The sequence below is a fragment of the Callithrix jacchus genome, chromosome 12 (genome assembly GCF_049354715.1).
Source record: "Callithrix jacchus isolate 240 chromosome 12, calJac240_pri, whole genome shotgun sequence".
Classification (NCBI taxonomy): domain Eukaryota; kingdom Metazoa; phylum Chordata; class Mammalia; order Primates; family Cebidae; genus Callithrix; species Callithrix jacchus.
In genome coordinates, this window is record NC_133513.1 from 45,528,785 (window position 1) to 45,550,303 (window position 21,519).

Consider the following 21,519-nt stretch of genomic DNA (forward strand, 5'->3'; position numbering starts at 1 on the left):
ATTCTACCAGAGGTACAAACAGAAGCTGGTACCATTCCTTCTGAAATTATTCAAAACAATAGAAAAAGAGGGACTTCTTCTTAACTCATTTTATGAGGCCAGCACCATCCTGATACCAAAACCTGGCAGAGAGACAACTAAAAAAGCAAATTTCAGGCCAATATCCCTGATGAACATCAATGCAAAACTCCTCAAATAAATACAGTAAACCAACTCCTGCAGCACATTAAAAAACTTATCCACAACAATGAGGTTGGCTTCATCCCAGGGATGCAAGGCTGCTTCAACATATGCAAATCAATAAACATAATCCATCACATAAACAGAACAAAAGACAAAAACCACATGATTATCTCAACACATGCAGAAAAGTTTTTTGATAAAATTCAACAGCCCTTCATGCTAAAAACATTCAATAAACTAGGTATTCATGGAATGTGTCTCAAAATAATGAGAGCGGTTTATGACAAACCCATAGACAATATCATACTGAATGGGAAAGAGCTGGAAGCATTCCCTTGAAAACTGGTGCAACAGAAGGATGCCCTCTTTCACCACTCCTGTTCAATATACTATTGGAAGTTCTGGCCAGGGAAATCAGTTAAGAGAAATAAATAAAGGGTATTCGAATAGAAAGTCAAATTGTCTCTGTTTGCAGATGACATGATTGTATATTTAGAAAACCCCGTTGTCTCAGCCCAAAAACTTAAGCTGATAAGAAACTTCAGAAAAGTCTCAGAATACACAATCAATGTGCAAAAATCACAAGCATTCCTATAGAAAACAGAGAGCCAAATCATGACTGAACTCCCATTCGCAATTGCTGCAAAGAGAATAAAATACCTAGGAATACAACTTACAAGGGACACGAAGGATCTCTTGAAGGAGAACAACAAACCACTGCTTAAGGAAATAAAGAGGACACAAACAAATGGAAAAACATTCCACCCTCATGGGTAGGAAGAATCAATATGGTGAAAATGGCCATACTGCCCAAAGTAATTTATGAATTCAGGGCTATTCCTATCAAGCTACCACTGACATTCTTCACAGAATTAGAAAAAAACTACTTTAAATTTTATATGGAACCAAAAAAGATTCTGTATGGCCAAGACAATTCTAAGCAAAAAAAGAACAAAGCTGGAGGAAGCATGCTACCTGACTTCAAACCATACTACAAGACTATAGTAACCAAAAAACCAAGGTACTGATACCAAAACAGATATATAGACCAATGAAACAGAGCAGAGGTCTCAGAAATAACACTACACATCTACAACCATCTGATCTTTGACAAACCTGACAAAAACAAGCAATAGGAAATGATTCCCTATTTAATAAATGGTGTTGAGGAAACTGACTAGCCATATTCAGAAAACTGAAATTGGACCCTTTCCTTACACCTCATAAAAAATTAACCCAAGATAAATTGAAGATTTAGACATAATATCTAAAACCATAAAAACCCTAGAAGGAAACCTAGGCTATACCGTTCAATATATAGGCATAGGCACTGCTTTTATGACTAAAACACCAAAAGCAATTGCAACAAAAGCCAAAATTGACCAATGGGATCTAATTAAACTAAAGAGCTTCTGCACTGCAAAAGAAACTATCATCAGAGTGAACAGGCAACCTACAGAATGGGAGAACCTACAAGAAACTTAAACAAACTTACAAGAAAAATAAACAATATCAAAAAGTGGGCAGAGACTATGAACAGAAACTTTTCCAAAGAAGACATTTATACAGCCAACAAACATATGAATAAAGCTCATCATCACTGGTTATTAAAGAAATGTGAGTTAAAACCACAATAAGATACCATCTCATGCAAGTTAGAATGATGATTATTAAAAAGTTTGGAAACCATAGATTCTGAAGAGGATGTGGAGAAATAGAAATGCTTTTACACTGTTGGTGGAAGTATAAATTAGTTCAATCATTGTGGAAAACAGTGTGGCAATTCCTCAAGGATCTAGAACCATAAATAGCATTTTACCTAGCAATCCCATTATTGGGTATATACCCAAAGGATTATAAGTCATTCTACTATAAAGACACATGAACATGTATGTTTATTGCAGCACTGTTTACAATAGCAAAGACTTGGAACCAATCCAAATGCCCATCGATGAGAGACTGGATAAAGAAAACATGGCACATAAGCACCATGGAATACTATGTAGCTATAATAAAGAATAAGTTCATGTCCTTCTTAGGGACATAGAGAAAGCTGGAAGTCATCATTTTCAGCTATACTAACACAGGAACAGAAAGACAAACACTGCATATTTTCACTCATCAATGGGAATTGAACAATGAGAACATATGGGCACAAGGAGGGGAACATCACACACTGGGGCCTGTCAGGGGGTGGGAGGCAAGGAGAGGGATAGCATTAGGAGAAATACCTAATGTTGATGAGGGGTTAATGGGTGCAGCAACCCCTCATCTGGGATACTTTAAGTATCCCAGAACTTAAAGTATAACAATAATTAATTAATTAAAAATAAATAAATAAAATCTTCAGGTCAATGCAAAAAAAAAAATCATTTCAATGTACACTCTTCGGGTTATGGCTACACTAAGTGCCCAGACTTTACTGCTATGCAATATATCCACTAACAAAACTACACTTGTCCTACAAAATATATTTTAATATTTTTTAAACTTTTTAAAATATATGCTTTAGTTTCTCAGTTAAACTAAGAAAACATAGAGTCGGAAAACTAAGAGATATAGAGAATATGAATGGGTTAATGGGAGAATATGAAAGTGTTAACAAATCATAATTGAATTTAATATTGCTTTAGAGATTGCAGAAGAAAAAGACAGAAAAGAGGAGGAAGGGCTTCAAAGCCTTTTCCTTGGTGCAGAGAAAACAAATTGATGAAAATTGTAGATGCCATAGAATGAAGAGTCACATAGACAGAAGCAATGCACCTGAAAGAAACTGTAATGCATTGAAAATACACAATGATTAGAGACAGAATAAAAGAAAACCTTTCTAAACAGAGGCAATATCTTCTAAGAACTCAGATTTAAGTTTTTCTGCAATTACAAAACATAACTAGTGAAAAGGAATAACTATACCCTGGTGACCTTTAAAATTACAAGAACAAAAAATATATATATTCTGTAAACATGGAAGCAGGGAAAAACTGATGGCATTAAAGACAAAATAAAATAAAATATCAAGCCAGACTCAGATTTTCCTTTCAAGTACAACTAGATGACTAGTGTATCTTTGGCAAGACTTGTTGTAAATGTATTAGAGCCTGTCTAAATAGAAAAGAAATGAAGAAATTCAAAAGTAGAGAAACTAAGATATAAAAATTTGCAAGTGAGCAATGAAATTCCTTAAGTATAAATGTGTCTAAATATTTGCTGTAATATGGCTTAAAGAAATGCCAAAATATATTCTAAAACAGACAATAAAATTAGCAAAGGTAATAATAACCATCTTAATCAATTATTTTTTAAGAAAACATGAAACTTAAGGAAAAGTAAATGTGTTTTTCCTCATGCCAAAGTTGAGAAAAAATAGAAATATCTAATTTTATGCCAATAATTAAATACACCATAATGAGGCATTTTAATTAAATACATTTATTTGTAGAATTCCAAACAAGCTGTGTAATATGTAAATCACTAGAGGGGAAATTTTAAAATTAAATAAGACTTTACACATAGTGAAGAACTGGGAGTGGAAGCTTTAGGTAGGTTTTAAACAAAGAAAAAAAACAGAATAAAAAATTGAGATTGAACACACAATTTGACAATAACTGTAAATCAGTTAAATTGCCATCTTAAAACAAAAAGACTACCAAATGAGCACCAGAATGAAAATGCAGCTACAACTCATTTTTAAGAATCTAAAACAGGTTCGATCCAAGCTGGCCCTTTAGGAGCACCTCAGGATTGCAGCTCCCAGAGAAAGCGTAGAGGGTGAGTGAATGCTGCATTTCAGATAAGTCTTTATTGCCCAGAGACCAGGATATTCCCAGGTGGAGGAGCCCTGTGGGTCGCCAGCACGGCTGTTTTGGCCAGCACAGCGGCTCTTTGTACAAAATACACTGGTCTGGTGGCCCTTTTAAGCTGGCAATTGGTGCTCCGGGAAGGCAGATTTGCCCATTCACCTGATTAAACAGGTCTGAAAGAGGGATACAGGCCAGGAGATTCCCAGGCAGCGCCGTTGTTTCAGCTGGCACAGTGGGTCACCGCACGGGAAATCACACAGATCCCGGTGCCCATTCAGCAGGAAACTGAAACACCCAGGAGAGAGTAAACCATTCAACTTTAAAAAAAAAAAAGGCTCTGAGGCAGGGAGACAAGTGATCAGGATCAGCGGGACCCACCCCTACAAAAACAAACAAAACAGCAATTGGAAATGCTTGGGGTTGAGAGTTTCACAGCAAGCACAGCTGAACCCAGGATGGTGTAGCTCCATGGGGGAATTGCCATAACCAAGGCACCCCACCCCTAGAGAGGTAGTCCGCCATTGCTGAGGCAGCCTGCCATTGCCGAGGCAACCCGCCATTGACGAGGCAACCTGCCATAACAGAGAAAGTCCGCCATTACAGAGGTGGGCCACCATTGCCAAGGCAGTTCTAACCACATCCATATAAACAGGACTGCAGGGAAGCTCACACGTCAGCAGGGCAGAGCCAGCAGCAGGGTGAAACCCCCAGCAGCTCAGCAAAGCCTCTGCAGGTAGACAGAGACTAGGCTGCCTTCTTGCTGGGCAGGGAAGCCCTGAAAAAAAAAAGGAGCAGTACAACAGATAATCACAAATAAAGCCCTAACTCCCCGGGACAGAGCACCTGGGAAAAGAAAGGTGATTAATGAGTTCTGCTGCAGCAGACTTAAACGTACCAGCCTAGCAGCTCCGAATGAACAATGGAGCTCACAGCACAACACTTGAGCTCCTATAAAGAACAAACTGTCTCCTCAAGCAGCTCCCTGACCCCCATATATCCAAAGAGTCACCTCACATAAGACTGATCAGACTGACATTTGGAGGGCATCATTCTGGGACAAAGATATCAAAAAAAGGAACTGGTAGCAACCCTTACTGTTCTGCAGCTGCTGCAGGTGATCCCCAGGCAAGCAGGGCCTGGAGTGGACCTCAGCACTCCTACAGCAGAGGGGCCAGACTGTTAGAAGAAAAACTAAGAAACAGAAATAACTTCATCATCAACAACCTAGACGTCCACTCAGAGACCCAATCTGAAAATCAGCAACAATACAGATGACAGGTGGATAAATCCACAAAGATGGGAAGAAACCAGTGCAAAAATGAGGAAAACACCCGAAACCAGAACACTTCTCCTCCTACAAGGGATCACAACTCCTCATCAGCAAGGGAACAAAGCTGGATGGAGAATGAGTGTGATAAAATGACCGAACCAGAATTCACAAGATGGGTATGGAGAAACTTCTGTGAGCTAAAAGAACATGTTCTAACTCAATGCAAAGAAATTAAGAACGTTGAAAAAAGATTTGAGGAAATGATAGCAAGAATGGACAACTTAGAGAGGAATATGAGTGAATTGATGGAACTGAAAAACACAAGACGAAAAATTCACGAAGCATGCACAAGTTTCAACAGCCGAATTGACCAAGCAGAAGAAAGGATATCAGAGGTCGAAGATGCACTCAACGAAATAAAATGAGAAGGCAAGGTTAGAGAAAAAAAGCACAAAAAGGAATGAACAAAGTCTCCAACAAGTGTGGGACTATGTGAAGAGACCTAACCTACATTTGATAGGTGTACCTGAATGTGACAAAGAGAATGAATCCAAGCTGGAAAATACTCTTCAGGACATTATCCAGAAAAACTTCCCCAACCTAGCAAGGCAGGTCAATATTCGAGTCCAGGAAATACAGAGAACACCACAAAGATATTCCGCAAGAAGAGCAACCCCAAGGCACATAATCATCAGATTCACCAGTGTTGAAATGAAGTAGAAAACGCTAAAGGTAGCCAGGGAGAAAGGTCAGGTTACCCACAAAGGGAAGCCCATCAGACTCACAGCAGATCTCTCGGCAGAAACTCTACAAGCCAGAAGAGAGTGGGGGCCAATATCCAACATCCTTAAAGAAAAGAACTTTCAACCCAGAATTTCATATCCAGCCACACTAAGCTTCATAAGTGTAGGAAAAATAAAATCCTTTGTGAACAAGCAAGTACTCAGACATTTTGTCACCACAAGGACTGCTTTACAAGAGCTCCTTAAAGAGGCACCTCACATAGAAAGAAACAACCAGTACCAGCCACTCCAAAAACATACCAAATGGTAAAAAGCATCAACAAAAAGAAGAATCTGCATCAACTAATGGGCAAAACAGCCAGCTAGCATCCAAATGACAGGATAAAACTCACATATAACCATATTAACCCTAAGTGTAAATGGGCTAAATGCACCAATAAAAAGACACAGACTGGCAAATTGGTTAAAAATCCAAAACCCATCAGTGTGCTGTATCTAGGAAACCCATCTCACAGGCAAGGATACACAAAGGCTCAAAATAAAGGGATGGAGGAATATTTACCAAGCAAATGGAGAGCAAAAACAAGCAGGAGTTGCAATTCTCATCTCTGATAAAATAGACTTTAAAGCAACAAGATAAAAAAAGACAAAGAAGGTCATTACATAATGGTAAAAGTATTGATACAAGAAGAGCTAATGATTCTAAATATATATGCACCCAATACAGGAGCACCCAGATATATAAGGCAAGCTTTTAATGACTTACAAAGAGACTTAGGCTCCCACACAATAATAGTGGAAGACTATAACACTCCACTGTCAATACGAGACAGATCAACCAGACAGAAAATCAACAAGGATATCCAGGGCTTGAACTCAGACCTGGAACAAGCAAACCTAATAGACATTTACAGAACTCTCCACCCCAAATCCACAGAATATACATTCTTCTCAGCACCACATCACACCTACTCTAAAATTGACCACATAATTGGAAGTAAATCACTCCTCAGCAAATGCAAAACAATGGAAATTATAACAAACAGTCTCTCAGACCATAGTGCTATCAAGTTAGAACTCAGAATTCAGAAACTATCTCAGAACCACACAGCTTCATGGAAACTGAACAACTAGCTTTTGAATGTTGACTGGATAAACAATGAAATAAAGGCGGAAATAAAGAAGTTCTTAGAAACCAACAAGAACGAAGACCCAACAGGCCAGAATCTCTGGGACACATTTAAAGCACTCTCTAGAGAAAAATATATAGCAATAAGTGCCTACATGAGAAGAGTGGAGAAATCCGAAATTGACACCCTATCATCAAAATTGAAAGAGCTAGAGGAGCAAGATCAAAAAAACTCAAAACCTAGCAGAAGACAAGAAATAACTAAGATCAGAGCATAACTGAAGGAGACAGAGACACGAAAAACCCTTCAAAAAATCAATAAATCCAAGAGCTGACTTTTTTAAAAGATCAACAAAATACACAGACCACTAGCTAGATTAAGAAAAAAGAAAAAAGAGAATAACCAAATAGAGGCAATAATAAACTATAAAGGGGGAATCACCACAGATCCCACAGAAATTCAAATCATCATCAGAGAATATTACAAACAACTCTACACACATAAACTAGTAAACCTGGAAGAAATGGATAAATTCCTGGACACTTGCATCCTCCCAAGCTCAAACAAGGAAGAAGTCGAAACCATAAATAGATCAATAAAAACATCTGATGTTGAGGCAGCAATTAAGAGCCTACCACACAAAAGAAGCCCAGGTCCAGATGGGTTCACAGCCAAATTCTACCAGACACACAAAGAGGAACTGTTCCCATACCTCCTGAAACTATTCCAAATAATCCAAACAGGGAATTTTTCCCAAATCATTTTGTGAGACCAACATCATCCTGATACCAAAACCCGGCAGAGACTCAACAAGAAAAGTAAACTTCAGGGATTCAAGACGGCACGGTAAGAACAACTCAGGATCGCAGCTTTCAGTGAACACTCAGAGTGTGAGTCAAAGCCGCATTTCCAGATGGATCTTTTTTGCCCACAGAACGGGGAAATTCCCAGGTGTAGGAAAGACATGGGAAACAAGCGCAGCGCAGCAGCACTTTGCAACAATCCACACAAAACACAGTGGCTCGGGTGCCCTGCTAAACCAGCAATCTGAGATTTAAGAGAACAGACTAGCATATCCATCTGATTAAACAGGACTTGGACAGTGAGCCAGACCAGGAGATTCCTGGGAAGTGGCCTTTGAGTGAGCGCAGTGGCTCGCCACACAGGAAATCACACAGATCCCGGTGCCCTTACAGCGGGCGACCGAAACACCTGGGAGGGAGCCATTCGTTCAACTTAAAAAAAAAAAAAAAAAAAAAAAAGGCGCTCTGAGGCAGGGAGCCAGGTGAGCAGACATGGGGGGTTTGACCCCCACAGGGACAAACAAAACAACAATTTGAACCGCTCCAGGTGAAGAGTTTCACTGCAGGCACAGCTGAACCCAGGACGGTTCAGCTCAGTGGGGGAGGGGTGTCTGCCATTACCTAGGCAATCGGCCCCTACTGAGGTACACTCCCATTGCTGATGCAGCCTGCCATTGCCAAGGCAACCGGCCATAACAGAGAGTCTCTGCCACAGGGTGGAGCCTGTGGCAGCAGGGCGGAGCCCGCTGCAGAGCCTGCAGCAACAGGGTGGACCCCACATCAGCAGGGCAGAGCCTCAGCAGGCAAATAGTAACTAGACTGCCTCCTAGCTGGGCAGGATAGTGCAACGGACACTCATAAAGAAAGCCCCAACTCCTCAAGACAGAGCATCTGAGGAAAGAAAGGGGTTTTAAGAGTTCTGCTGCAGCAGACATAAACGTAGCAGCCTAACAGCCCTGAATGAACAATGGAGCTCACAGCTCAGCACTTGAGCTTCTATAAAGTACAGACCACCTCCTCAAGCAACTCCCTGACCCCTGTATATCCAGAGTCACCTCAAAAAAAACTGAACAGACTGACATTAGGCGGGAATCGTTCTGGGACAAAGATAGCAAAAGAAGAAACTGGTAGCATCCCTCACTGTTCTGCAGCTGCTACATGTATACCCCAGACAAGCAGGGCATAGAGTGGACCTCAGCAGTCATACAGCGAAGAAGCTGGACTGGTAGAAGCAAAACCAAGTAACAGAAATACGTCATCATCAACAATCTGGGCATCCACTCAGAGACCCAAGCGAAAAGTCAGCACTCAGAAGACAGGTGGATAAATCCACAAAAATGGAAAGAAAGCAGCGCAAAAAGGAGGAAAACACCTGAAACCAAAACATCTCGCCTCCTACAGAAAACCAAAACTCTTCATGAGCAAGGGAACAAAGCTGGACAGAGAATGACTGTGACAAAATGGCAGAATCAGACTTCAGAAGGTGGGTAATGAGAAACTTTTGTGAGCTAAAAGATCATGTTCTAAATCAATGCAAAGAAACTAAGAACCTTGAAAAAAGATTTGAAAAAAGATTTGAGGAAATGATAACAAGAATGGATAACTTAGAGAGGAATATGAATGACTTGAAGGAGCTGAAAAACACAACATGAGAACTTCGCAAAGCATGCACAAGTTTCAACAGCCGAATTGACTAAGCAAAAGAAAGAATATCAGAAGTCGAAGATCAACTCAATGAAATTAAACGAGAAACCAAGATTAGAGAAAAAAAAACGCAAAAAGGAATAAGCAAAGTCTCCAAGAAATGTGGGACTATGTGAAGAGACCTAACCTACGTTTGATAGGTGTACCAGAAGGGGACGAAGAGAATGAATTCAAGCTGGAAAATACTCTTCAGGACATTATCCAGGAAAATTTCCCCAACCTAGCAAGGCAGGCAAACACTCAATTCCAGGAAATACAGAGAACACCACAAAGATACTCCTCAAGAAGAGCAACCCCAAGGCACATAATCGTCAGATTCACCAGGGTTGAAATAAAGGAGAAAATATTAAGGGCAGCCAGAGAGAAAGGTCGGGTCACCCACAAAGGGAAGCCCATCAGACTCACAGCAGATCTCTCCACAGAAATTCTACAAGCAAGAAGAGAGTGGGGGCCAATATTCAACATCCTTAAAGAAAAGAACTTTCAACCCAGAAATACATATCCAGCCAAACTGAGCTTCATAAGTGAAGGAAAAATAAAATCCTTTGCAAACAAGCAAGTACTCAGAGATTTTGTCACCACCAGGCCTGCTTTACAAGAGCTCCTGAAAGAGGCACTACACATAGAAAAGAACAACCAGTACTAGCCATTCCAAAGACACACTAAATGCTAAAGAGCATCAACAAAATGAAGAATATTCATCAACTAATGGGCAAAACAGCCAGCTAGCATCCAAATGGCAGTATCAAATTCACACATAAAAATATTAACCCTAAATGAAAATGGGCTAAATGCACCAAACAAAAGACACAGACTGGCAAATTGGATGAAAAATCAAAACCCATCAGTGTGCTGTATTCAGGAAACCCATCTCACATGCAAGGATACACAAAGGCTCAAAGTATAAAAATTGGTGGAAGATTTACCAAGCAAATGGAGAGCAAAAAAAAGCAGGAGTTGCAATTCCTGTCTCTGTTAAATAGACTCTAAAGCAACAAGATAAAAAGAGACAAAGAAGATCATTACATAATAGTAAAAGGATCAATACAACTAGAAGAGCTAACGATCCTAAATATATCTGCACCCAGTACAGGAGCACCCAGATATATAAGACAAGTTCTTAATGACTTACAAAGAAACTTAGACTCCCACACAATAATAGTGGGAGACTTTAACACTCCACTGTCAATATTAGACAGATCAACCAGACAGAAAATTAACAAGGATATCCAGGGCTTGAACTCAGACCTGGAACAAGCAAACCTGATAGACATTTACAGAACTCTCCACCCCAAATCCACAGAATATACATTCTTCTCAGCACCACATCACACCTACTCTAAAACTGACTGCATAATTGGAAGTAAATCACTCCTCCGCAAATGCAAAACAACAGAAATTATAACAAACAGTCTCTCAGACCATAGTGCTATCAAGTTAGAACTCAGAATTCAGAAACTAACCCAGAATTGCACAACTTCATGGAAAATGAACAACTGGCTCTTGAATGTTGACTGAATAAACAATGAAATGAAGGTGGAAATAAAGAAGTCCTTCGAAACCAACAAGCATGAAGACACAACATACCAGAATCTCTGGGACAAATTTAAAGCACTCTCTAGAGGAAAATATATAGCAATAAGTGCCCACATGAGAAGAGTGGAGAGATCCAAAATTGACACCCTATCGTCAAAATTGAAAGAGCTAGAGGAGCAAGATCAAAAAAACTCAAAACCTAGCAGAAGACAAGAAATAACTAAGATCAGAGCAGAACTGAAGGAGATAGAGACACGAAAAACCCTTCAAAAAATTAATAAATCCAAGAGCTGGTTTTTTGAAAAGATCAACAAAATAGACAGACCACTAGCCAGACTGACATAAAAGAAAAGAGAGAACAACCAAATAGATGCAATAAAAAACGATAAAGGGGAAATCACCACAGATTCCACAGAAATTCAAACCATCATCAGAGAATATTGCAAACAACTCTATGCACATAAACTAGTAAACCTGGAAGAAATGAATAAATTCCTGGACACCTGTGTCCTCCCAAGCATAAACCAGGAGGAAGCCGAAACTATGAATAGACCAATAACAAGGTCTGAAGTCGAGGCAGAAATTAAGAGCCTACCACACAGAAAAAGCCCAGGTCCAGATGGGTTCACAGCCGAATTCTACCAGACACACAAAGAGGAGCTGGTACCATTCCTTCTGAAACTATTCCAAATAATCCAAAAAGAAGGAATCTTCCCAAATTATTTTATGAGACCAACATCATTCTAATACCAAAACCTGGCAGAAACCCAACAAGAAAAGAAAACTTCAGGCCAATATCCATGATGAACATAGATGCAAAAATTTTCAATAAAATACTGGCAAACCGATTGCAACAGCACATCAAAAAACTTATCCATCATGATCAAGTAGGATTCATCCCGGGGATGCAAGGCTGGTTAAACATACGCAAGTCTATAAACGTAATTCACCACATAAACAAAACCAAAAACAAAAACCACATGATTATCTCAATTGATGCAGAGAAGGCATTTGACATAATTAAACAGCCCTTTATGCTAAAAACCCTCAATAAACTCGGTATCGATGGAACGTACCTCAAAGTAACAAAAGCTATTTATGACAAACCAACAGCCAATATCATACTGAATGGGCAAAAACTGGAAGCATTCCCTTTCAAATCCGGCACTAGACAAGAATGCCCTCTTTCACTCCTCCTATTCAATATAGTACTGGAAGTTCTAGCCAGAGCAATAAGGCAAGAAAAAGAAATAAAGGGTATTCAAATAGGAAAAGTGGAAGCCAAATTGTCACTATTTGCAGACGACATGATACTATACCTAGAAGACCCCATCATCTCAGCCCAAAATCTCCTGAAACTGATAAGCAACTTCAGCAAAGTCTCAGGATATAAAATCAATGTGCAAAAATCACAAGCATTCCTATACACCAATAACAGACTAAAAAAGAGCCAAATCAAGAATGAACTGCCATTCACAATTGCTACAAAGAGAATAAAATACCTAGGAATACAAATAACAAGGAATGTAAAGGACCTCTTCAAGGAGAACTACAAACCACTGCTCAATGAAAGAAGAGAGGACACAAACAGATGGAGAAACATTCTATATTCATGGTTAGGAAGAATCAATGTCGTGAAAATGGCCATACTGACCAAAGTAATTTACAGATTCAATGCTATCCCCATCAAGCTACCAATGACCTTCTTCACAGAACTGGAAAAAACCACCTTAAACTTCATATGGAACCAAAAGAGAGCCCACATAGCCAAGTCAATTCTAAGCCAAAAGAACACAGTGGAAGACATTACACTACCAGACTTCAAACTATACTACAAGGCTACAGTAATCAAAACACCATGGTACTGGTACCAAAACAGAGATATAGACCAATGGAACAGAACAGAGGCATCGGAGGCAACACAACATATATACAATAATACAATCTTGGATAAACCTGACAAAAACAAGCAATGGGGAAAGGATTCCCTGTTTAATAAATGGTGTTGAGAAAACTGGCAAGCTATGTGCAGAAAGTGGAAACTGGACCCCTTCCTGACACCTTACACTAAAATTAACTACAGATGGATTAAAGACTTAAACATAAGACCCAACACCATAATAATCCTAGAAGAAAATCTAGGCAAGACCATTCAGGACATAGGAGTAGGCAAGGACTTCATGACCAAAACACCAAAGGCACTGGCAACAAAAGCCAAAATAGACAAATGGGACCTAATCAAACTCCACAACTTCTGCACGGCAAAAGAAACAGTTATTAGAGTGAATCAGCAACCGACAGAATGGGAAAACATTTTTGCAGTTTACCCATCTGACAAAGGGCTGATATCCAGAATCTACAAAGAACTCAAACAGATTTACAGGAAAAAAAGAAACAAACAAGCCCATTCAAAAGTAGGCAAAGGATATGAACAGACACTTTACAAAAGAAGACATACATGAGGCCAAAAACATATGAAAAAATGCTCATCATCACTGGTCATTAGAGAAATGCAAATCAAAACTACATTGAGATACCATCTCAAGCCAATTAAGATGGCTATTATTAAAAAATCTGGAGACAACAGATGCTGGAGAGGATGTGGTGAAATAGGAACACTTTTACACTGCTGTTGGGAGTGTAAATTAGTTCAACCATTGTGGAAGACAGTGTGGCAATTCTTCAAGGACCTAGAAATAGAAATTCCATTTGACCCAGCAATCCCATTACTGGGTATATATCCAAAGGACTATAAATCGTTCTACTATCAGGACACATGCACACGAATGTTCATTGCAGCATTACAGTAGCAAAGACCTGGAATCAACCCAAATGCCCATCAATGATAGACTGGACTGGGAAAATGTGGCACATATACACCATGGAATATTATGCAGCAATCAAAAATGATGAGTCCATGTCCTTTCTAGGGACATGGGTGAACCTGGAGAACATCATCCTCAGCAAACTGACACAAGAACAGAAAATGAAACACCGCATGTTCTCACTCATAGGCTGGTGTTCAACAATGAGAACACATGGACACCGGGAGGGGAGCACTACACACTGGGGTCTGCTGGGGGGAATAGGAGAGGGACAGCGGGGGATGGGGAGTTGGCGAGAGATAGTATGGGGAGAAATGCCAGATATAGTTGAAGGGGAGGAAGGCAGCAAATTACACTGCCACGTGTGTACCTATGCAACTATCTTGCATGTTCTTCGTATGTACCCCAAAACATAAATGCAATTAAAAAAAGAATCTAAAACAAAATAATACAAAAACATTAAAATACTAGACAAAGGTAAATCAGACAACAAAAGTAAGGCATGGTGTCCATTGCAAGATAATGCCTCCACTTTTATTCCAACATAAATTCCAAATTGATTATATATATATATATATCAAACTGAACAAATGGGATTATTTTATATTTGGTGAAGTTGCATTCTACCATAACATTCTAATATTAACAGAAAAAGGTTTTATGCCAAGTAATATAGCATTAAATATAATGAAACAAAATCTGTTGGTAATAAAGGGTACTCTTAAAATCTATTTTACACTGTGTTAAATTCTATACCACTTACAGTCTTTAAAAGAAAATGAAAAATAAATTAATAAGTAAAAAAGGGTACTCTTAAAATCTATTTTACACTGTTTTAAATTCTATACCATTTATAGTCTTTAAAAGAAAAAATGAAAAATAAATAAGGCTGAAAAGTAGTGGGTTTCGAATTTTCTCAACAGTGGCCATATAAGATGCTGATAAAGCCAATTTTGGACTGTCCATCCTGTGAACATCAGCATTCCACATGACCCTACAATTGAAGAATGCCTTGAGAAAGAAGACAAGGGGGTTGAATATGTTTTTTTGTTTTAAAAAGATCTATCTGGTACTATTTCAAAATTCAGGTTCTAAATTTAGTATATGTCAATATTTGGGTTTAATGGCCTTCATAGTCAAAAAGCTATTTACAGAAGCCTGCAGAACCACATAGAAGAATCACACTGTTGCCTATACTTTCTGACTCTATTATAAAAAGCTTTTTGCTGAAATTCTGTTAGTAAATTTCTAGCATCTCAGCTACCAACCCGTTATCATACCAAACAATTGGAAGGTAATGTATTTTGATTTGTTTTAATTTTACTTTAAGCTCTGGGACACACAAGCAAAACATGCAGGTTTGTTACATAGGTAAACAGTCATGGTGATTTGCTGCACCTATCAACCCATCATCTAGATTTAAAGCCCCCCATACATTAGGTATTTGTCCTAATGCTCTCCCTCCCCTTGCCCCACATCCCCCTATGGGCCCCCATGTGTGATGTTCCCCTCTCTGTGTCCATGTTTTCATTGTTCAACTCCTACTTATGAGTGAGATGGTATGGTGTTTGGTTTTCTGCTCCTATGTTAGTTAGCTGAGAATGATGGCTTCCAGCTTCCAGCCATGTCCCTGCAAAGGATATAAACTCATTCTTTTTTATAGCTACATAGTATTCCATGGTGTATATGTGCCACATTTTCTTTTCTTTTGTCTCTTTCTTTTTTTTTTTTTTTTTTTTTGTGGTGGAGTTTCTCTCTTGTTGCCCTAGCTGGAGTGCAGTGGCTCAATTTTGGCTCACTGCAACCTCTGCCTCCCAGGTTCAAGCAATTCTCCTGTCTCAGCCTAACAAAGAGCTGAAATTACAGGCATGTGCCATCTATCATGCCCAGCTAATTTTTTTTCTTTTTAGTAGAGATGATGTTTGACCATGTTGGTCAGGCTGGTCACAAACTCCTGACCTCAGATGATCCGCCTGCCTTGGCCTCCCAAATTGCTGGGATTACAGGTGTGAGCCACAACACCTGGTTGTGCCACATTTTCTTTATCAAATCTATCATTGATGTGCATTTGGGTTAGATTTAAGTACTTGCTATTGTAAATAGTACTGCAATAAACATATGTGTGCATGTGTCTTTATAGTAGAATAATTTATAATCCTTTGAGTATGTACTCAGTGATGGGACTACAGGGTCAAATGGTATTTATGATGAAAGATCCTTGAAGAATCAGCACACTGTCTTCCACAATGGTTGAACACTCTCACCAATACTGTAAAAGCATTCCTCTTTCTCCACAGCCTCACCAGCATCTGTCGTTCCTGACATTTTAATGATCGCCGTTCTAACTGGCGTGAGATGGTATCTCATTGTGGTTTTGATTTGCGTTATTCTAATGGCCAGTGATAATGAGGGTTTTTTAATGTGTTTGTTGGCTGCATAAATGTCTTCCTTTGAAAAGTGTCTGTTCACATCCTTCACCCACTTTTTGATGGTATTGTTTGTTTTCTTGTAAATCTGTTTAAGTTCCTTGTAGATTCTCGATATTAGACGTTTGTCAGTTGGGTAGATTGCAAAAATTTTCTCCCATTTTGTAGGTTGCCTGTTCACTCTGATGATAGTTTCTTCTCCTGTGCAGAAGCTCTTTAGTTTAATTAGACCTCATTTGTCAATGCTGACTTTTGTTGAAATTGCTTTTTGTGTTTTGTCATAAGGCTTTGCCCATGGCTATGTCCTCAATGATATTGCCTGGGTTTTCTTCTAGGGTTCTTATTGTTTTGGGATTCATATGTATGTCTTTAATCTATCTTGAGTTTATTTTTGTATAAGGTGTAAGGAAGTGGTCCAGTTTCAGTTTTCTACATATGACATATGGCTAGCCAGTTTTCCCAACACTATTTATTAAATAGGAAATCCATTCCTGTTGTTTGTTTTTGTCAGGTTTGTCAATGATCAGATGGTCATAGATGTGTGGTGTCATTTCTCAGGTCTCTGTTTTATTCCATTGGTCTATATCTCTGTTTCGGTACCAGTAGTATATTGTTTGATCACCACAGCCTTGTAGTATAGTTTGAAGCCTCCAGCTTTGTTCTTTTTCCTTAGGATTTTCTTGGCTATACAGGCTTTTTTTTTCTTTTTTGATTCAATATAAAATTTAAAGTAGTTTATTCTAATTCTGTAAAGAACGTCAATGGTAGCTTGATGGGAACAGCCCTGAATCTATAAATTACTTTGGGCATTATGGCCATTTTCACCATATTGATTCTTCCTATCCATGAGCATGTAATGTTTTTCCATTTCTTTGTGTCCTCTCTTATTTTCTTAACCAGTGGTTTGTTGTTCTCCTTCAAGAGGTCTTTCGTGTCCCTTGTAAGTTGTACTCCTAGGTATTTTATTCTCTTTGCAGCAATTGTGAATGGGAGTTCACTCATGATTTGGCTCTCTGTCTATAGGAATGCTTGTGATTTTTGCACATGGATTTTGTATCCTGAGACTTTGCTGAAGTTTCTTATCAGCTTAAGTTTTTGGGCTCAGATGATGGAGTTTTCTAAATATAAAATCACATCATCTGCAAACAGAGATAATCTGACTTCTCTCTTTCTATTTGAATACGCTTTATTTATTTCTCTTGACTGATTGCCCTGGCCAGAATTTCCAACACCATCTTGAATAGGAGTGATGGAAGAAGGCAACTTTGTCTTGTGCCAGTTTGCTGGGGGAATGAGTCAAGATTTTGCCCATTCAATGTGATATTGGCTGTAGGTTTGTCATATACGGCTCTTACAATTTTGAAGTATGCTCCTTCAATATCTAGTTTTTAAAAATTAGTGTTTTTTAACATGAAGAGATATTGAATTCTATTGAGGTTCTTTTCTGAATGTATTGAGATAATCATGTGGTTTTTGTCTTTAGTTCTGTTTATGTGTTGAATTGCAGTTTTGATTTGCGTATGTTGAACCACACTTGCATCCAGAGTGTGAAGCCTAATTGATCATGGTGGATAAGCTTTTTGATGTGCTGCTGGATTCAGTTTGCCAGTATTTTATTGAGGATTTTTGCATCAATGTTCATCAGGGATATTGCCATGAAATTTTCTTTTTTTGTTGTGTCTCTGCCAGGTTTTGGTATCAGCATGATGCTGGCCTCATTAAATGAGTTAGGAAGGAGTCCCTCTTTTGCTATTATTTGGAATAGTTTCAGAAGGAATGCTACCAGTTCCTCTTTGTACCTCTAGTAGAATTTGGCTATGAATCCAGCTTGTCTTAGGCTTTTCTTGGTTAGTAGGTTATTAATTCCTGCCTCAATTTCAGAACTTGTCATTGGTCTAACTTCTTGGTTTAGTCTTAGGAGGATATATGTGTCCAGGAATTGTTTTCATTTCTTCTAGGTTTTCTAGTTTATTTGTGTAGAGGTGTTTATAGTATTCTCTGTTGGTAGTTTTTATTTCCATAGGTTCAGTGGTGGTATCCCTTTTATCATTTTTTACTGTGTCTATTTGATTCTTCTCTCTTTTCTTTTTTATTAGTCTGGAGAGTGACCTATATATTTTATTAATCTTTTCAAAAAACTAGCTCCTAGGTTCATTGATTTTTTGAAAGGTCTATGGTGTCTCTATCTCCTTCAGTTCTGCTCTGATCTTAGTTACTTCTTGTCTTCTGCTAGCTTTTGAATTTGTTTGCTCTTGCTTCTCTAGTTCTTTTAATTGTAATGTTAGAGTGTTTATTTCAGATCTTTCCAGCTTTCTGATATGGATATTTAGTGCTATAAATGTCTCTCTTAACACTGCTTTACCTGTGTCCCAGAGATTTTGGTATGTTCTTTGTTCTCGTTAGTTTCAAATAGCTTATTTATTTCTGCCTTAATTTTGTTATTTACCCCATAGTCATTCAGGAGTAGGTTGTTCAGTTTCCATGTAGTTATGCGATTTTGTGTAAGGCTTTTTTTTTTTTTTTTTTTTTTTTTTTTTTTGAGATGGAGTCTTGCTCTGTCACACAGGCTGGAGTGAAGTGGTGCAATCTCAGCTCACTGCAATCTTCACCTCCTGGGTCCAAGAAATTCTCCTGCCTCAGCCTCCTGAGTAGCTGGGACTACAGGCATGCACTACCATGCCCAATTAATTTTTGTATTTTTAGTAGAGATGGGTTTCACCATGCTAACCAGGCTGGTCTGAAACTCCTGACCTCATGATTCACCTGCCTTGGCCTCCCAAAGTGGATTTCAGGTGTGAGCCATTGAGTGAGTTTCTTAATCCTGAGTTCTAATTTGATTGCACTGTGGTTTGAGGGACTGTTTTTTATGATTTTCATTCTTTTGCATTTGCTGAATGTTTTACTTCCAATTATGTGATCGATTTTAGTGTTTTACTTCCAATTATGTGGCACTGAGAAGACTGTATATTATGTTGGTTTGGGGTGGAGACTTTTGTAAATATTTATTGGGTCTACTTGGTTTAGAGCTGAGTTCAACCTAAATATCCTTGTTAATTTTGTCTGTTTTGTTGATCTGTCTAATACTGACAATGGAGCGTTAAACCCTTTGACTCTTATTGTGTTGGAGTCTAAGTCTCTTTGTAGGTCTCTAAGAACTTGTTTTATGTATCTGGGTGCTCCTGTATTGGGTGCATATGTATTTAGGATAGTTAGCTCTTCTTGTTGCATTGATCCCTTTCCCATTATGTAATGCCCTTCTTTGGCTTTTTTAATCTTTGTTGGTTTAAAGTCTGTTTTATCAGAGACTAGGATTGCAACTCCTGCTTTTTTTGGTTTTCCATTTGCTTGGTAAATATTCCTCCATCCCTTTATTTTGAGCCTATGTGTGTCTCTGCATGTGAGATGGGTCTTGAGTCTTGACTCTTTATTCAATTTGCCAGTCTGTGTCTTTTAATTGGGGCATTTGGCCCATTTACATTTAAGGTTAATATGTTATGTATAAATTTGATCCTGTCATCATGATGCTAGCTGGTTATTTTGCCCATTATTTGATGCAGTTTCTTCATAGTGTCATTGGTGTGTTTTTGCAGTGACTGGTTCCAGTTCTTCATTTCTATCTTTAGTGCTTCCTTCAGGAGCTCTTGTGAGGCAGGCCTGGTGGTGACAAAATACCTCAGCATTTGCTTGTCTGTAAAGAATTTTATTTCTCCTGTGCTTATGAAGCTTAGTTTGGTAGGACATAAAATTCTGGGTTGAAAATTTCTTTTTTTTAAGAATGTTGAATATTGGCCCACTCTCTTCTGGCTTATAAGGTTTCTGCAGAGAGTTCTGCTGTTAGTCTGATGGGCTTCCCTTTGTAGGTAAACTGATGTTTCTCTCTGGCTGCCCTTAACAGTTTTTTCTTTGATTCAGCCTTAGAGAATTTGACAATTACATGTCTTGTGGTTGCTCTTCTCAAGGAGTATCTTAGCCGTCTCTGTATTTCCTTTATTTGAATGTTGGCCTTGTCTTGCTAGGTTGGGGAAGTTCTCCTGGATAATATACTGAGGTGCGTTTACCAACTTGGCCCCATTCCCTCTATCACTTTCAGGTCCACCAGTCAGTTATACTTTTTGTCTTTCCTCATAGTCCCATATTTCTTGGAGGCTTTATTTGTTTCCTTTCACTCTTTTTTCTCTAATCTCGTCTTCACACCTTATTTCATAAGGTGATCTTCAATCTCTGATATCCTTTCTTCTTCCTGATTGATTCAGCTACTGATACTTGTGTATGCTTTACAAAGTTCTCTTGCTGTGTTTTTCAGTTCCATATGGTCATTTATGTTCTTCTCTGAGCTGGTTATTCTAGTTAGCACTTCCTGCAACCTTCTATGAAGGTTCTGAGCTTTCTCACATTGTCTTAAAATATCCTCCTTTAGCTCAGAGTTGTTTGTTGCCCGCCTTCTGACGCCTACTTCTGTCAATTCATCAATCTCATTCTCAATCCAGTTTTGTGCCCTTGCTGGACAGGAGCTGCAATCATGTGGAGGAGAAGAGGCATTCTGGTTTTGGGGATTTTCAGTGTTTCTATGCTGGGTTTTCCTCATCTTCTTGGATTTATCTACCTTTGATCTTTGAGGCTGATGACCTTTGAATGCAGTTTTTATGTGTGGGTCTTTTTTATTGATGTTGTTGTTGCTTTCTGTTTGTTAGTCTTTCTTCTAATGCAGATCTGCTGCAGTTTGTTGGAGGTCCACTCCAGAAATTGTTCAGCTGAGTATCACCAGTGGAGGCTGCAGAACTCCAAAGATTGCTGCCTGTTCCTTCCTCTGGAAACTTCATCCTGGAGGGGCACCAGCCTGATGCCAGCTGGAGCTTTCCTGTATGAGGTATCTGTTGATCCCTGTTGGGAGATATCTCCCAGTCAGGAGATCTCTCCCAGTCAGGAGACACAGGGGTCAGGGACCCACTTGAGGAGGCAGTCTGTCTCTTAGCAGAGATGTGCTGTGCTGGGAGAATCACTCATGTTTTAATTTTTTTAACCAAATTAGCTCAAAAAGCAACAAAATTGTTCGAATTTTTTTGAACAAGTGCATTTCCTTTATTCCAAGGTTTTTAACT